This window comes from Macaca mulatta, chromosome 7 (assembly GCF_049350105.2).
Source record: "Macaca mulatta isolate MMU2019108-1 chromosome 7, T2T-MMU8v2.0, whole genome shotgun sequence".
Classification (NCBI taxonomy): Eukaryota; Metazoa; Chordata; class Mammalia; order Primates; family Cercopithecidae; genus Macaca; species Macaca mulatta.
In genome coordinates, this window is record NC_133412.1 from 99,850,048 (window position 1) to 99,864,377 (window position 14,330).

Consider the following 14,330-nt stretch of genomic DNA (forward strand, 5'->3'; position numbering starts at 1 on the left):
ATTCATAATTTCTCTTTTAATTTACTAAGTTTCCTGTGGTTTGTAAGAATAATTGTTTTGTTTTTCTCAAAAGCTAGGTAACTTGCTCTTCTGCAGTGGCTTGGGTACTAGAAGATTCCACTACATTATATAAGAAAAACCACAGGCAAATTTATTATTACAAGACCCAAATTGCAGTTTTACTTTATCAATTTTTGCATAATTTTGTTACAGCATCAATATCATTCTTGAAATAATTTTAGAGGACTATTAGAAAAGAGAAGAATTTGTTTTTTATTTTTAATAATTTTTATAATTTTTAACTTTTATGAGTACATAGTAGGTGTATATATTTGTGGGGTACATGAGATTTTTTTTTTTTTTTTTTTGGATGGAGTCTTACTCTGTTGCCCAGGCTGGAGTGCAGTGGTGTGATTTCTGCTTACTGCAAACTCTGCCTCCCAGGTTCAAGCAATTCTCTGCGTCAGCCTCCCAAGTAGCCGGGATTACATGCATCCGCCACCATGCCAGGCTAATTTTTGTATTTTTAGTAGAAACAGGGTTTCACCATGTTGGCCTGACTGGTCTCGAACTCCTGACCTTGTGATCCACCTGCCTTCGCCTCCCGAAGTGCTGGGATTACAGGCGTGAGCCACTGCACCTGGCCACATGAGCTATTTTGATACAAGCATACAATGTGCAATAATCACATCAGAATAAATGGGGTATCCATCACCTTAAGCACTTACCCTTTCTTTGTGTTACAATTTAATTATGGTCTTATAGTTATTTTAAAATGTACAATAAATTATTGCTGGCCGTAGTCACCCTGATGCGCTAACAAATACTAGGTCTTTTTCTTTCTATCCAACTATATTTTTGTACCCCATGACCATCCCCGCTTCCACTCCTCCACTACCCTTCCCAGATTCTGGTAACCATCATTCCAACACAAACATGAATTACAATGTTCTAATGTAACTTTAGAAATGCTTTCCTTCTCAGTAATTTTGTGATGTGAACAAACATTATAAAAAGACTACTATTACTTTTTTCTAATATAATGTCCTATGGTAGAATTTCAAATATTATGTTAGATTCTTTTCACATTTATTTGGATAAAAATAAGGCATGTTAAGTAAGTGTAACTATCCCATTTTTAGATTGATTGTATACATTCTTTTTTTTTTTTTTTTTCTTTTTTGAGATGGAGTCTCGCTCTGTCTCTGTGCAGTGGTGAGATCTCAGCTCATGGCAACCTCCACCTCCCGGGTTCAAACAACTCTCCTGCCTCAGCCTCCTGAGTAGCTGGGACTATAGGCCTGAGCCACCACACCTGGCTAAGTTTTTGTATTTTTCATAGAGACTGAGTTCCACCATGTTGGCCAGGCAGGTCTTAAACCCCTGACCTCATGATCCACCCGCCTTGGCCTCCCAAAGTGCTGGGATTACAGGCGTGAGCGACCACTCCCGGCGATTGTATACATTCTTGAGAAGGTCAGAACTATTTCTGCTCTTATAAAGACAATGACATTATATATACCTTCACAGATAACAAGCACCCTCATGGGAGGTTATTTCAATGAATTTTTTTCCCTTCTCTTATTAGAGCACATTGCCAAAATGAACAAGAATTTAGAAAACAACAGCATTTTGCTGGTAGGATCATTTCTAGTGAAAAACAAACAAATAACAACTGGATATACCCAGACTGCTGGGATTGGATATCTTATTAGTAATTTGCAACATTTGTGGACGATGAGATTTCCCTGATGTGGCATAATTTACACTGTAAAATATTTGCTTTTGTTTATTAGGAAATTTACATTGGGTTTTTCCAGCTCACTTTACCAAAACCATCTGGATTTTTCTGCCCAGGTCCACCCATATGACAAAAATAAATAGATTAGAGTAGTTTTTATTTCCTATAAAAGAATTGTGTAAGGAAATACTTTGGCAGACAGTATGGGGTAGTACAGATAATGTGGCTGAATCTCACCACAGTAACTGAAAGCTATGATATTGCAGGTGAAGATGTCAGCGAGACGACACAGGAATTCCTGTGATTCACTTCCTGTCTTCCCTAACGCAGGTATGATTCTGAAAGGAGGTGGATTCTGTCATTTCCATAAAATCATTTTTCCATTTCTATGTTTATCAATCCTAGTCTAGGTCAACAGAAAATACTATTTTTAGTGAGTTCTTCTATATTGCTGCAAAACAAAAAGAGAAATGTTATTTATCTTATAATACAAACACACTCATAAATTCCTATGCAATTTCTTTGTTAACAATAAATACTTAGATGGAAAATAGACATAATGAAATATTTGTATAGGATATATTAGGGTAAAATATACATTTCTGTGATATATGTGAAAGAAAAATTCACCAGCAAGGTTGTCTGTAGCTGGATTTTATATTTTATTGTAATTCCCATTGGAAACAAAGAAATAAACAATCCTATTGATAAAGTCCACTTTTATTCATTTATTGAACAAATATTCTGTAGTACTTGCTCTGTAAAAGTCAATATATTAACTCCTGTGACAGATACAGAGACAAATAATATTCTATAGGGCAGTTCTTATAGTGAAGGAATAAACGGATTGTATGTGCTATTGCTATGTTGGAGGTGTGTGCTGTGGAAATACAAAGGCAGAATATTTTTTTCTCTCTGACATGTGATTTTCGGTCACTAAAGTGATGTTGGAGGTAAGAAGTAGAGAATGAGTTATATATGCTAGGTGAATAATCTTGGAAAAACCATTTTTATATAGAAGAACAGCTTCATTTTTTAAAAAGGCACTGAGTGTGAATATGCACAGTATATTTAGGGGATAACAAACAGGTGAGAGCTGTGTACTCCAGTGGAAAATCTCTACTGGGGCTATATTTTTTCCCGGGACCCTCTGTCTTACTTGTAGATAGAACTTTTTTTGTCAAAAAAAAAAAAAAAAAAAAGCCCTTAAAGATTGCTGAATTTTTCTGTTTCTGGCTCCTACCTTTAAATGAATGATACTATTATTTACGGGAAAGCACATCAATTAATTAACAGTCGTAAGGAATTAGTATATTTTATCAGGAAAAATACTAAAGAGAAAGCAACTTAAAAGATCAGTTAAAAATAGAACATTTTGATAACCACCATTTATTCGGACCCAATAGGCAGAAACTTATTACGGGATTCGATACGAATAATGTAAATGGGGCATGAAGGCTTCAGTGTGTATATATAGAATTGGAGATGCTTTCACTTTCCATTTGATGAAATTGAATTTCTCAGAATGGACTCTATATCTTTTTAATTCCATGATTTTCAGCAAGCAGAAGGACCATATCCTGTAATTTATGAAGATAGTTTATGATTATTTTTTATTAGCTCTCAGCTTTAGCAACCACTTTCTTCCCCCTCCCTCCCCAGCCATGTTGCTGCTGGTGATCCTTATAAGGGAAGCTGCTTTTCATTTTCATCTTCCTCAGCACAGCTGGTGCTTACACTACCCTAAACATTCATTGAGTCATTTCCTGCTGGTAAATGTCTATGTGTAGTCACGATTGTCACCTATGCGTGTGATACTAAACTGTCCTCTCTCTTTTTAAACCAAGATAGCATTTGTACCAGCCTCTAATCTTATGTACTACTTTCTCCCCTTTCAGAACCAAGCTGGCAATTCTCATCTTGAATAGCTTTAAAATTGCTCATAGCAATCAATGACAACTGAGGCATCACTAAAGAATTTCTTTTATCTCCAAGCTCCAATTTAGATCTGTCATTAAGCTTGAGTAAGCTTGAACTGTCAGAACATTTTCCCTCATCACATGCTCTAAGCACAAAAAGTCAACTTCAAAATCAAATTTGTTCTGTCTCTTATTCTACTTTGTAATGGTTTCATGTGAACAATAAACTTCACTGAAATAGTAGTGTCAATCTTTAGTAACTCAGAACACTATGGCTTCAAAAAGTAGTGAAATGCTGCCAAAACGCAAGCATGATGTACGGTAAATCATTCACTCACATTCAGTTGCTCTTTGTTGTGCTCTAATATTGGGGGAAAGAGGACTTGACAGTGGGTATGGAGATGAGGAGTCTTTTTCCTCCTTTTAGAGGGAAGGTTGTGTCATCTTTTTGGCAAGTCACTTTACCTCCCTACGCCTTTGTTTCCATGCCTGTAACATGAGATAGTTTTATTACATGAATTCTAAGTCTCCGCCCATTCCTAATGTTGGCCTCTTAATAAATTCAACTTTTCATTGTGTGGTGTTATTCTTTTTCAAGAAATGGATTAGAAACGTTACCATACAGAGCTAGAAGTCATAAATTAATTAGGAAGCCCATAGTCCAAGTCTAGCTGTAAAAATGGCTTGGTTTCATCTTTTGAAACAAAATGATGTTTTGTTTGGGTTCTGCTGACAAACAGAAACTGTCTTTTAAAGATCACAGTTTCCATCTTGGAGATCTTTTCCACTGATAGATACTTCAGCCTCATCCACATATTTAAATGTACTTTGATCTTTCTTTGTTTTGCAAATTTCCTTTCCAAACAGTTTGTGTAAACATTAGAGGTGCCAACCTGAGACTAAAGACCACTAAAATCTGGCATGTGAAGTATTCAGCAGCTCAAATACGTTAGTTTACAGAGTCCATGTTCAAAACAAGTGATTGCTTTTTTACAATTTCTTATCAACTCCAAATTGAATTGTATTTCTTCTTTTATCTCTAAAGCAAATAAGAAGGTTGTTCATAATCACTTTTTAAATTTTATAAGTACTGCTGTGTTAATGTGAATTCTTTTCTCATCTATCTTCCTGTTAAAAGATGGCCTTAACAGAAATATAATTCAGGTCATTATTACCATGATGTATTAGAGTGAGAAGAAAATTGAGGATTTTTTTTTTTTTCTTAGAGCTGGAGATCTCACTCTGTTGCCCAGGCTGGAGTGCGGTGGCACGAACATGGCTCACTGTAACCTCGACTTCCTGGGCTCCAGCAATTCTCCTGCCTCAGCCTCCCAAGTAGCTGGGACTACAGACACACACCACCACGTCCCGGTAATTTTTGTATTTTTTGTAGAGATGGGGTTTTGCCCTATTGCCCAAGCTAGTCTCGAACTCCTGAGCTCAAGTGACCTCCTCACCTTGACCTCTCAGTGTTCTGGGATTACAGGTGTGAGCCACCATGCCCAGCCTGGGTGATCTTTTAAATCCAGAAATCAAGATCTTAATACAAATATTCTAGCAGATGGCGAGTCAAGTCGAGGGTACCATTCTGTGATTTTTTTTCTTTGCTTTTCATTGTCAGATCTTGTTCGTGACAGTTCTGTACTTTAGCCCAGAATCTGTTGGTATACTTGAAGCTTTCTCATCACTCATCCTTTACTGATATAACTCTTAGCCTGACTAATGTATTAATGTCAAAATCTGACGGGAATTTTTACAATCTTTGCCACATTTCCTTGCTCCTAATCAAAATGTGTGTTGTTCTTTAGAGAGTCATTTGTTAATAGCTAACAATCTTTATTTATTTTATTTTATTCTATTTTATTTATTTATTTTTTATTATACTTTAAGTTCTGAGATACATGTGCAGAACGTGCAGGTTTGTTACATACGTATACATGTGTTGTGGTGGTTTGTTTCACCCATCAACCCATCATCTACATTAGGTATTTCTCCTAATGCTATTCCTACAATAATCCCACACCCCCCGATAGGCCCCGATGTGTGATGTTCCCCTCCCTGTGTCCATGTGTTCTCATTGTTCAACTCCCACTTATGAGTGAGAACATGGGTGTTTGGTTTTCTGTTCCTGTGTTAGTTTGCTGAGAATGATGGCTTCCAGCTTCATCCATATCCCTGCAAAGGACATGAACTTATCCTTTTTTATGGCTGCATAGTATTCCATGGTATATATGTGCCACATTTTGTTTATCCAGTCTACACTGATGGGCATTTGGGTTGCTTCATCATCTTTGCCATTGTGAACAGTGCTGCAATAAACATATGTGTGGTTGTATCTTTATAACAGAATGACTTATAATCCTTTGGGTATATACCCAGTAATGGAATTACTGGGTCAAATGGTATTTCTGGTTCAAGATCCTTGAAGAATTGCCACACTATCTTCCACAATGGTTGAACTAGCTTACACTCCCACCAACAGTGTAAAAGCATTCCTATTTCTCCACATCCTCTCCAGCATCTGTTGTTTCCTGACTTTTTAATGATCACCAATACTTAAAAATGGATTTTGTGCTGGAAATATTTTCAAATTCAGCTTTAGTTATACTAAGGCAGGCATACTTTTCTATATCATATGCAAATGAGAATTACTTGCATATAATACTATACATTATATATTAACTCTGAGAAGTTCTTTGTAAGATATGAATGGCATTAATATTAGTATTAGTATTGCTTTTCAATGAATTACTACTGCTCTAGTTTATTTGCATATTCATATATAGCTCTCAAACTAGAGAAACAAGAATTCGATGACACAGAACAAATCTTTGTAAAGAAAATTTAAATTTGGGGAAAAAAAATACAATGTTTATCTACATGGGAAATTTCTGAAATGTATGTTATTATAAAAGTTAATTTCCCTTCTGAATAAATGATATGTGATTTTCATATTATCATGCTAGTTTGAACAGCTGTAAAGAAGTGCTTAGATAAAAATAAAAAAAGGTTTCAGATCCAAATTTTGCTTTCAAATTAACAGGTGCAAAAGATTCCAGGATATGCACTTCTGTTTGAAGAAAGCGTTTAGCTTGGGATACATAGACTGGCTATGATTGAAATGCATTTATTGATAGTAAAAACTTTTACAAACAAGGTTTTTACGTATATTAGAAAGCGGGAAAAACTTAGCCCTCCTTACTGAGCAATATTAGTAATTGCGAGGAGCAAGTCACTGGACAAATAACCCACACCACAGGTGGTTTAGGTGCTGTCAAAGTAGAACCTCCCATTTCTATGTCTTTGAGTGTGTTTTAGAGAAGTGCTGATTGTCAAGGAGAATTAAACTTTAGTGAATGTTCTTTGTCTTTCCTGTGTAGAGACAGGAAACACAACCATTTGGGGTACGTAAAACATTTGGAGTTTAAAGATACAACTTCCCTGTTGAATTTGACTATTGATTATTGGCTTGTGTAAAATGGTAAAAGTACTGTATTTGTAATTTGTTACTAAGAATCATTGTTTAGACCATATAATAACACAATACAACAGTATAATAATAGTATTTCCATTATATAGTACAATGAAATACATTTAAAATACAATTTGTAAAATGAATTAGAAATCTTTCAAATATTTAAATGTTTGATCCTACGATCATCTATAAATGCTTACATTTTATGATAATTTAAGGTCTCTTTAAAAGTTTATAGATAATACAAAACTTTGATTTCATTTGGCTGCCTTTTTGTGCTTTGTTTCTTGAAACTTAGCAAAAGATGATCAAGAAGAGCATGAAAAAAATCCCCTGAATCCATTGGCTTTCTTTCCTATACTGACAACAGTTTACATGTGTGAGGTAATGCTCTTTTGCCTGTGTTGCCTTGCTTTGCTTCTCCTTGCTTGGCACCATTCTTAAACAATTTATTTATTCATTCATTTTCTCATTCACATATTTATTGTTTCAACAAATGTTTATTGATTCTGCTATGTGTCAGCTTCTATACTCGACTTTAGGGATACAGAGATGAGTAAGGCAGATATGAAACCAGGCTCTCATGGACTTTCTGGTTTTTGGAAAAGAGAGATGACTAAATAATTAAGTTTCAGTGTATGTGAGAGATGCAGTGAGAGAGGATTATGCTATGCTGTGGAAGTACCTAATCAAGTTTGGAGGTTTTGGGAAAAGCTTTAGTTTCTGTTCACATACTCAAATTATAAATTATTTAATCCTCAGTTGCTATTTGGTTAGAACATTTCTGACTTTATTGGCTTCCCATGGTTGCTGTAACAAATTACCACAGATTTAGTCACTTGAAACAGAAATGTATTCTTTTATAGATTTGGAGACCAGAATCTCAAAGTGGGTTTCTTTGGGACAAAATGAAGGTATTGGCAAGGCCACTTTCCTTAGGGAGGTTCTCTGGGAAAATGTGATCCTTTACCTTTTCCATTTCTAGAGATGCATGCCTCAACCCAGGTCCCCTTCTTTCATCTGCAAAGTCAGCAGCACCCTCACATCATCTCCTGTAATAAACTCCCTCTGTCTCCTCCGTATAAGGTCACTGAGGGTTACATTATGGTCCATGATATAAGGTAAGTAATTGCCCCTCCTCAAGATCCTTAATTAAATCACATCTGCAACATTCCTTTAGCCATGTAAGAAAACATCCAAACATTCCAGAGATTAGGATGTAAATATTTTGAGATGTTATTATGTAGCTGACCATAGTGATCCATCAAAAATTAGTGTCTATAAATAGTTATCTGAATATGTAACCTAAGAGAGTTCTTGTATATGATATGAACAAATATTTTATATTCATTTTTGGAAAAGAAGTTCAAAATTTCTTTATGAGGTACCAAATCTTTATAGTAAAGTTATAAAATCATATTTTATAATATTGTAAACTGTTTGGTATGAAACTCAAGAAAACCAGGCTACATTCATTTAACTATTAGAAGGGTAGTGATAGCATGTGGACAGGATCAAATCTTTGAGATTTCTACCTGTCTCATACAGCAGTTGCAGCCCCCCTTGACCATCTCAACTTGAGTCCCATGTGCACAGATATCATTTCACAAAAGGAAAAAGAATAATTACTGATTTGGCTCTGAAATGCTTATGTGTCCATCCCTCCAGAGAACAAACCTGTACTTCATATGTGTCATGAGGGCTACCTTGCCCTAAATAATGTGTGGGCCTCACTATCCTGTCTCTTAGTTCCTTTTTCCTGAACTCTTCCTCCAGAGTTGTGGGTGTTTCTCTTCCAAGAAGAAAAGAAACCTATTAGCCACAAGGAATTCTAAGGGGAGGACTATTTCACGAGAGACAGGAATGTGTTTGCCTGGGTCTAGCTGTCATTATGATTCCTTTATTCTTCCCAACAGAAATTCCACCTTCTGGTACAATAGCCTATTCTTATTAATTCCATTTGACTATTGTTCTGTTCTTCCTTCAACCCTAGAGGAAGAATGGAGTGAGGTTGTGGGGACAGAAGGTCTTGAGGTATTTCAAAAGATATATTATATGGGTCAAACTGATGAACACCTTGAGATAAAAGTAGAATATACAAGACTGAAGGCAAAATCACACAAAGCGACTCAAGTTTTTGAACAGTAGCCAATAGCATAAAAATAGAGTGAAGATAATATCTGAAGAAAGGGAGATGAGTGAACAAATAATTACTAAATGCCTGTTATGTTTCAAAATATTTGCTGGGTACATGCCCTTTGATGGCTCTGTTTGTGTAGTGAATTCTCTTTCTGTAGAAAGAACTAAGGCTGAGAAAAGTTAACTGATTTTCCAAGGTAGCTCATGTAGTGTATGGCTATGCTTGTACTTAAAGTCTGGTTTGTCTGAATCCACAATCTATTGGTTTTTGATATTCCCAGCCTTCTCCAGGACGCCTGAGTTTGTTGTTTCATCACAGAATTACATGAAAGAGACTGGAAAGATAACTCTTCAAATGTCAAATCATTCTCCTATAAAAAATTTTGCCACAGCTGTTGAAATACGGCCTTAGGGTTTATGATAGAATTTGAACCCACCCCATGGAAAATTCATCTTGACTTTGCTTTTTTTCCTTTCCCTGCTGAGTTCCTAATAGAAAATGAATGTCTATTGCTTTTCTCTTGATATTCATGGCACTGCTCCTCTCTATCCATAGGATTATCTTATATAAGTAATAATTCTTTCAAATTTTGGGTGGATTTTAGAAGGACTTGCTCCAACAGGGTTCACTCTTCTAACTAACACAACCTCTGAGTAGGTTTCAATTCAATTAGTTTGGCTAGTGCTAACATGTGATCAGCTATTAATGAGTGGTCTGAAGATTTTTTTTTTTTTAAACTGAAAGGGCGATTCTGTCATTCACTTCCTGAAAATTAGAAAAGCTCTTCTGATTTCATTTGCATGTTGAGATTTTCTATTATGACTTGTATTCAATTTAGCACACTCAAATATGAAGCAAATCTATTCATTTAATCTGCTGCCTGAGCCAGTATCTCTGCAGCAAGAGATATCCTACCTTCGTGTGTGCATGTGCTTGAGAGCAATTGTTTGGCTGTAGCTCTTATTAATATAAATCAACATCTACAAAGAAAGCCTCCTCTATTCCTGAAATTCATATTGATATAAATAGAAAAGTAATGGATTTCAAAATGGGTCCAATAGGTTTGAGCTTCTAGAATTATCCCAAGAGTATGGACAGGATTGAAATATTTCAAGGTGTTTTGGAGAGGGGTGTTGAAAAAGTATTTTCATGTTTGCTGAGTGCCTCTGAGCTGGCAGATTCATACTAATAATGGCAGAAGCCAGGAATAGTTATAATACGCTTAATTAACTCAGCTTATTTAATGCCATGGTCCAGATGAACTCTAGATAGGGAGACATAATACATATAGCTCATTAAAAAATAATTTGGACTTTTCTAATCTATATTTGCATAAAGTTCAGGTCCTTGTCCTGAAGGTATTAATTATATTTCTAATATTATTGTTGAATAATAGATGCCCATGAAAAAATGGTAATTAGAGAAATGCTGGCTAACATAATTCAATTTCACATAACATGCTCATGCCAATTATGCCAGGAAGTTTCTTTGTCTTGAGGAAATACCCTTTTAAAAGAGAGTTATAGTAAAAAAAAAAATAAATAAAATAAAAAAAAAAAAGTGTAAATGAGATCCTGGCTGAGAGCTGTTAAAAATAAAACAATAAACAAAATTAACCTATTTGTCTCTGTTTATATGAATTAGAAAGGTATTTGCTAGACACTTTGGGCTTCCATCAGAAACAGGTTATTTTTGCTTTGATCATATTTTAGAACTCATTTTCTTAAGGATACTATGTGTTATTTTGAGAAAATGTATGCAGAGAATTAAAAGAATCTGATTAACTGTTATATTTGATGAGATCTTTTATGACACACTTCTTGAATTTTATGGTGAGTTGCTAGCAGCGAACAATTCTAGAAATCAACATTCTAGCAAAGAAGCTATAATAGCATCCTAAATAAGAAGAGCAAGTTTAACTGAATGTACTACTGAAATGTTTTCTTCTAATTTCAAGCATGGTGTTTGTTTTTATGCGTACTCTTTTTTTATATGCATATAATGGATCTATTTTGTGGAGAGGCACAGGTCAGTGGCTCCATCATCCAATATCCTTCATGTGTATAAACAAAATAAGGAAAGATGAAAAGGTAGGCAGGGAATAGATTGCAAAGTTGTAGGGTTAGAGAAGCCAATGTTTAACATTCATCCCCATGTTCTGCTGGGGCTTTTCTCAATTCTACATCTTAATTCATATCTTGTTTTTTTAAAAAAAAATTTATATGAAAAAACCTATATAGACTAAGCTCAAAAATGACAAACAATAGTTTTCTGTATCTTCTTTAATTTCTACTGTGGAAATTGTAGCCCCTCTCAAAGTTCCACCAATTATTTTGGGACCTCTGTGTAACTTTTAACATTTTCCTTTTTGCTCTCATTGTTGGTCCAAACTTCTCAAGTAATGTATGCTGCTAAAATAATCAATGTCCACACAATCCTTCAAAGGAACTCTAAGGCTGCTGATATTGTCATAGTCTCTGGATAAAAATCACTGAAACTGAGTAATGTCAATATTCTATTGAACTGAAGCTGCTTTGCTGCACCAAAACTAAAGTTATTGTTGAAGCTGAGGAATCGCCATGTGGCCGTTCGGCTCTATGCTTAGGGGAAGAGAAGCCCTTTCTCCCACCTTTGTGGTGTGCTTGGATATATATGTCCCAGATACAAGCAACCAGAGTAGCCACTTCATATTGGACTTCATGGTCGCAATATCTCATGGAGATTTTGGTGAAAACAGCTTTCATTTTCTCTGGAAGTCAATTTTCCTACAATACAAATGTGAGGCCATGAGACTCACATAAAGCACCTATTGATAACTGCCTCCTCTTTCTAAATTGGTATCATTCTCAAATTGAGCTTGCATGCCTCATTCTTTTGGATAAACTGCTTTCAAGGTGGACATGTCAATGAAATAAATTCCTGGTGAGGTCAACCCATTGGCTCTCTAGGGAGTTACAGTAGCATCTGAATCTTTGAGCATGGTTTACAGCTAAGCTGGGAACAAGCTTCTCCTTTCCCTCCTAATATCTACTTTGTGTGTCATACCACTGATTTACTGGACTAGATCTAATAGTTTTCCAGTTCCACATAATTATTGTTATTGTTATCAAGAAATGGAGTTAAGTCATGTTAAAAATGGGATATTTGAGTGCATCCTTTTAAAATTTATTGTGTGCATGTTATTTAGAAGCCCCACACTTTAGCTTGGAGATTTCTACCATCTATAGTTTAGGCAGAGTAGCCACACCCAAACGACTTCCAGAAAGTGCCAGATATGAAATGCACAAAGCAGTGTGTGGTTGTCTGAGAGTTAACACTGTAACAAGGTTCAAGAGAATGTCTTGATTTGAGTGCTAAGACAGAGGTACAAAGAAAATATCTAAGGTCAAAGCTGTGTGTACCTAAAGTCATGAAAATAGGGAGTAAAGAGTTAGGGGTACCATTCTGACTAATATGAGACTTCTGAGACAAGCAGGGAGGTTGTTGTCTGTAAAGCTCAGATAAGCACCTAATCAATGTGGCAAAGGGTACTTATTAATAGCAACAGATAGGATTTTTGCTGGACAGTGACACATATGAGACTGTCAATAGTGATGAATATGAGCCAATGCATGTCCAGCACAGAGGGAGGCTTCAGATGAGGTCTCCCTGGCAACAATCAAAAGGAGGTTCTTTATCTAGAATACTGAAGGCTGTTTTGGTTTTTTGCTTTTTTCCTTTAATACAAACTTAGCTGATGAAAGTTTATTGGAACCTTTAAAAACTAATTTTTATGCATCCTTAGAGGAGAGACAAATCAACCTCAGGTTAAGTACATGCATAGTCCACACCCAGAGATCAAATCTAGTTATGTAATCATGGAAATAGTACTCAACAAATGGGGCTTTTAGAAGGTGAAATTTTCAGGATGGAAGTCTTCCTGGCCACTTTCATCAAAGAAAACATAAGGCAAACAATAACCTTACTGCAGTTGAAAATTTATACCACATTTTATAGGTAGCATCTTCTTGTCTGTATCTAACCCCCACCCCCGAAAAAAAATAGCACCTCTACTTTTTGTATACTGTGTGGCAGTACTAGAAATATTTCAAAACTTGCTTGAAAAATAAAACTTGTGTAAAAATATCCGCTGCATGCCAAGTATTGTGAAAATACTATAAAAATAGAAGAAAATGCAGAAGATACTTTGTAAAATATATCTGTGCTCACACTTTTAACTTTGGAGGCTGACAGATTGTATTATCCAAAGATGACCAGAGATCTCCCATCCTATGTACTCTTCTGCAGTGTGACATTGCCACTCTCTCATCAAGACATAGAGTTTATTTCTCTATTCCTTGACTCTGAGCAGGCTTTGTGACTACTTTGACCAACTGTATATATGGCAGAAGTGGTTCTGTCCATAGCTAGTGGTCAAGGGATATCTTTTCAACCCCGTATAGGAGTTAATCTAGGAGAAGTGAAAGAAGAACTTCTTAAAACATTTTAGCTTCCATCATGGGCATTTTTATGGCAGAAAATATTAATCAGTTGAAGTCTTGAGAGTTACAGATCAAATACTGGTTGGGAAAAGTATGTTAGAGAATCATCTTATTTCATTTGTGTTTTGGTTTGAACTTTTTTATGACTAGTAGCTTAATGTACTTATTTTGATTTACATTAATGAACTAAGAGGGAACTTTAACGTACCTGAGAGAGATGATATTATCTTATTAAGTGACATTTTTTCTCTTACGCTAAGTACTGTTTTAAAATATTGACTCATGATGGGGGAAAAGTTATACTTAACAAAATATTAGCAGTAAGATGAAAGAGTTGGAACAGATTAATATGGTTCTGAAGGTTAAAAGTTCCGAGCTGTTATCCTGGTTAGATTCTAAAGAAAAATTGACTTGTAAATGCTGCCCAGCAGAAACACACACATTTTCTTTACACTTTCCCATTGCATTATTAAGTTACTTCCAAATAAGAAGTAAACATGTTTAGATTTCCACTTATCATGGGAGTTCATTGTAGGTTTACAGGAGAAGAGGGAAAGTACAAGAAGCTGCTTCA

At 35.5% G+C, this 14,330-nt stretch overlaps 1 long non-coding RNA gene across 1 annotated transcript in view; it reads right to left on the reverse strand.

Annotated features, from left to right (window-relative positions):
* Positions 1 to 3,114: 3,114 nt before the first annotated feature.
* The window catches only part of LOC144329664 (uncharacterized), a 50,985-nt gene continuing 39,769 nt past the window's right edge, over positions 3,115 to 14,330 (reverse strand). Inside the window, exon 4 of the long non-coding RNA XR_013395277.1 lies at positions 3,115 to 3,321. This is a non-coding gene — a long non-coding RNA (uncharacterized LOC144329664). The remainder of the gene's footprint in view (positions 3,322 to 14,330) is intronic.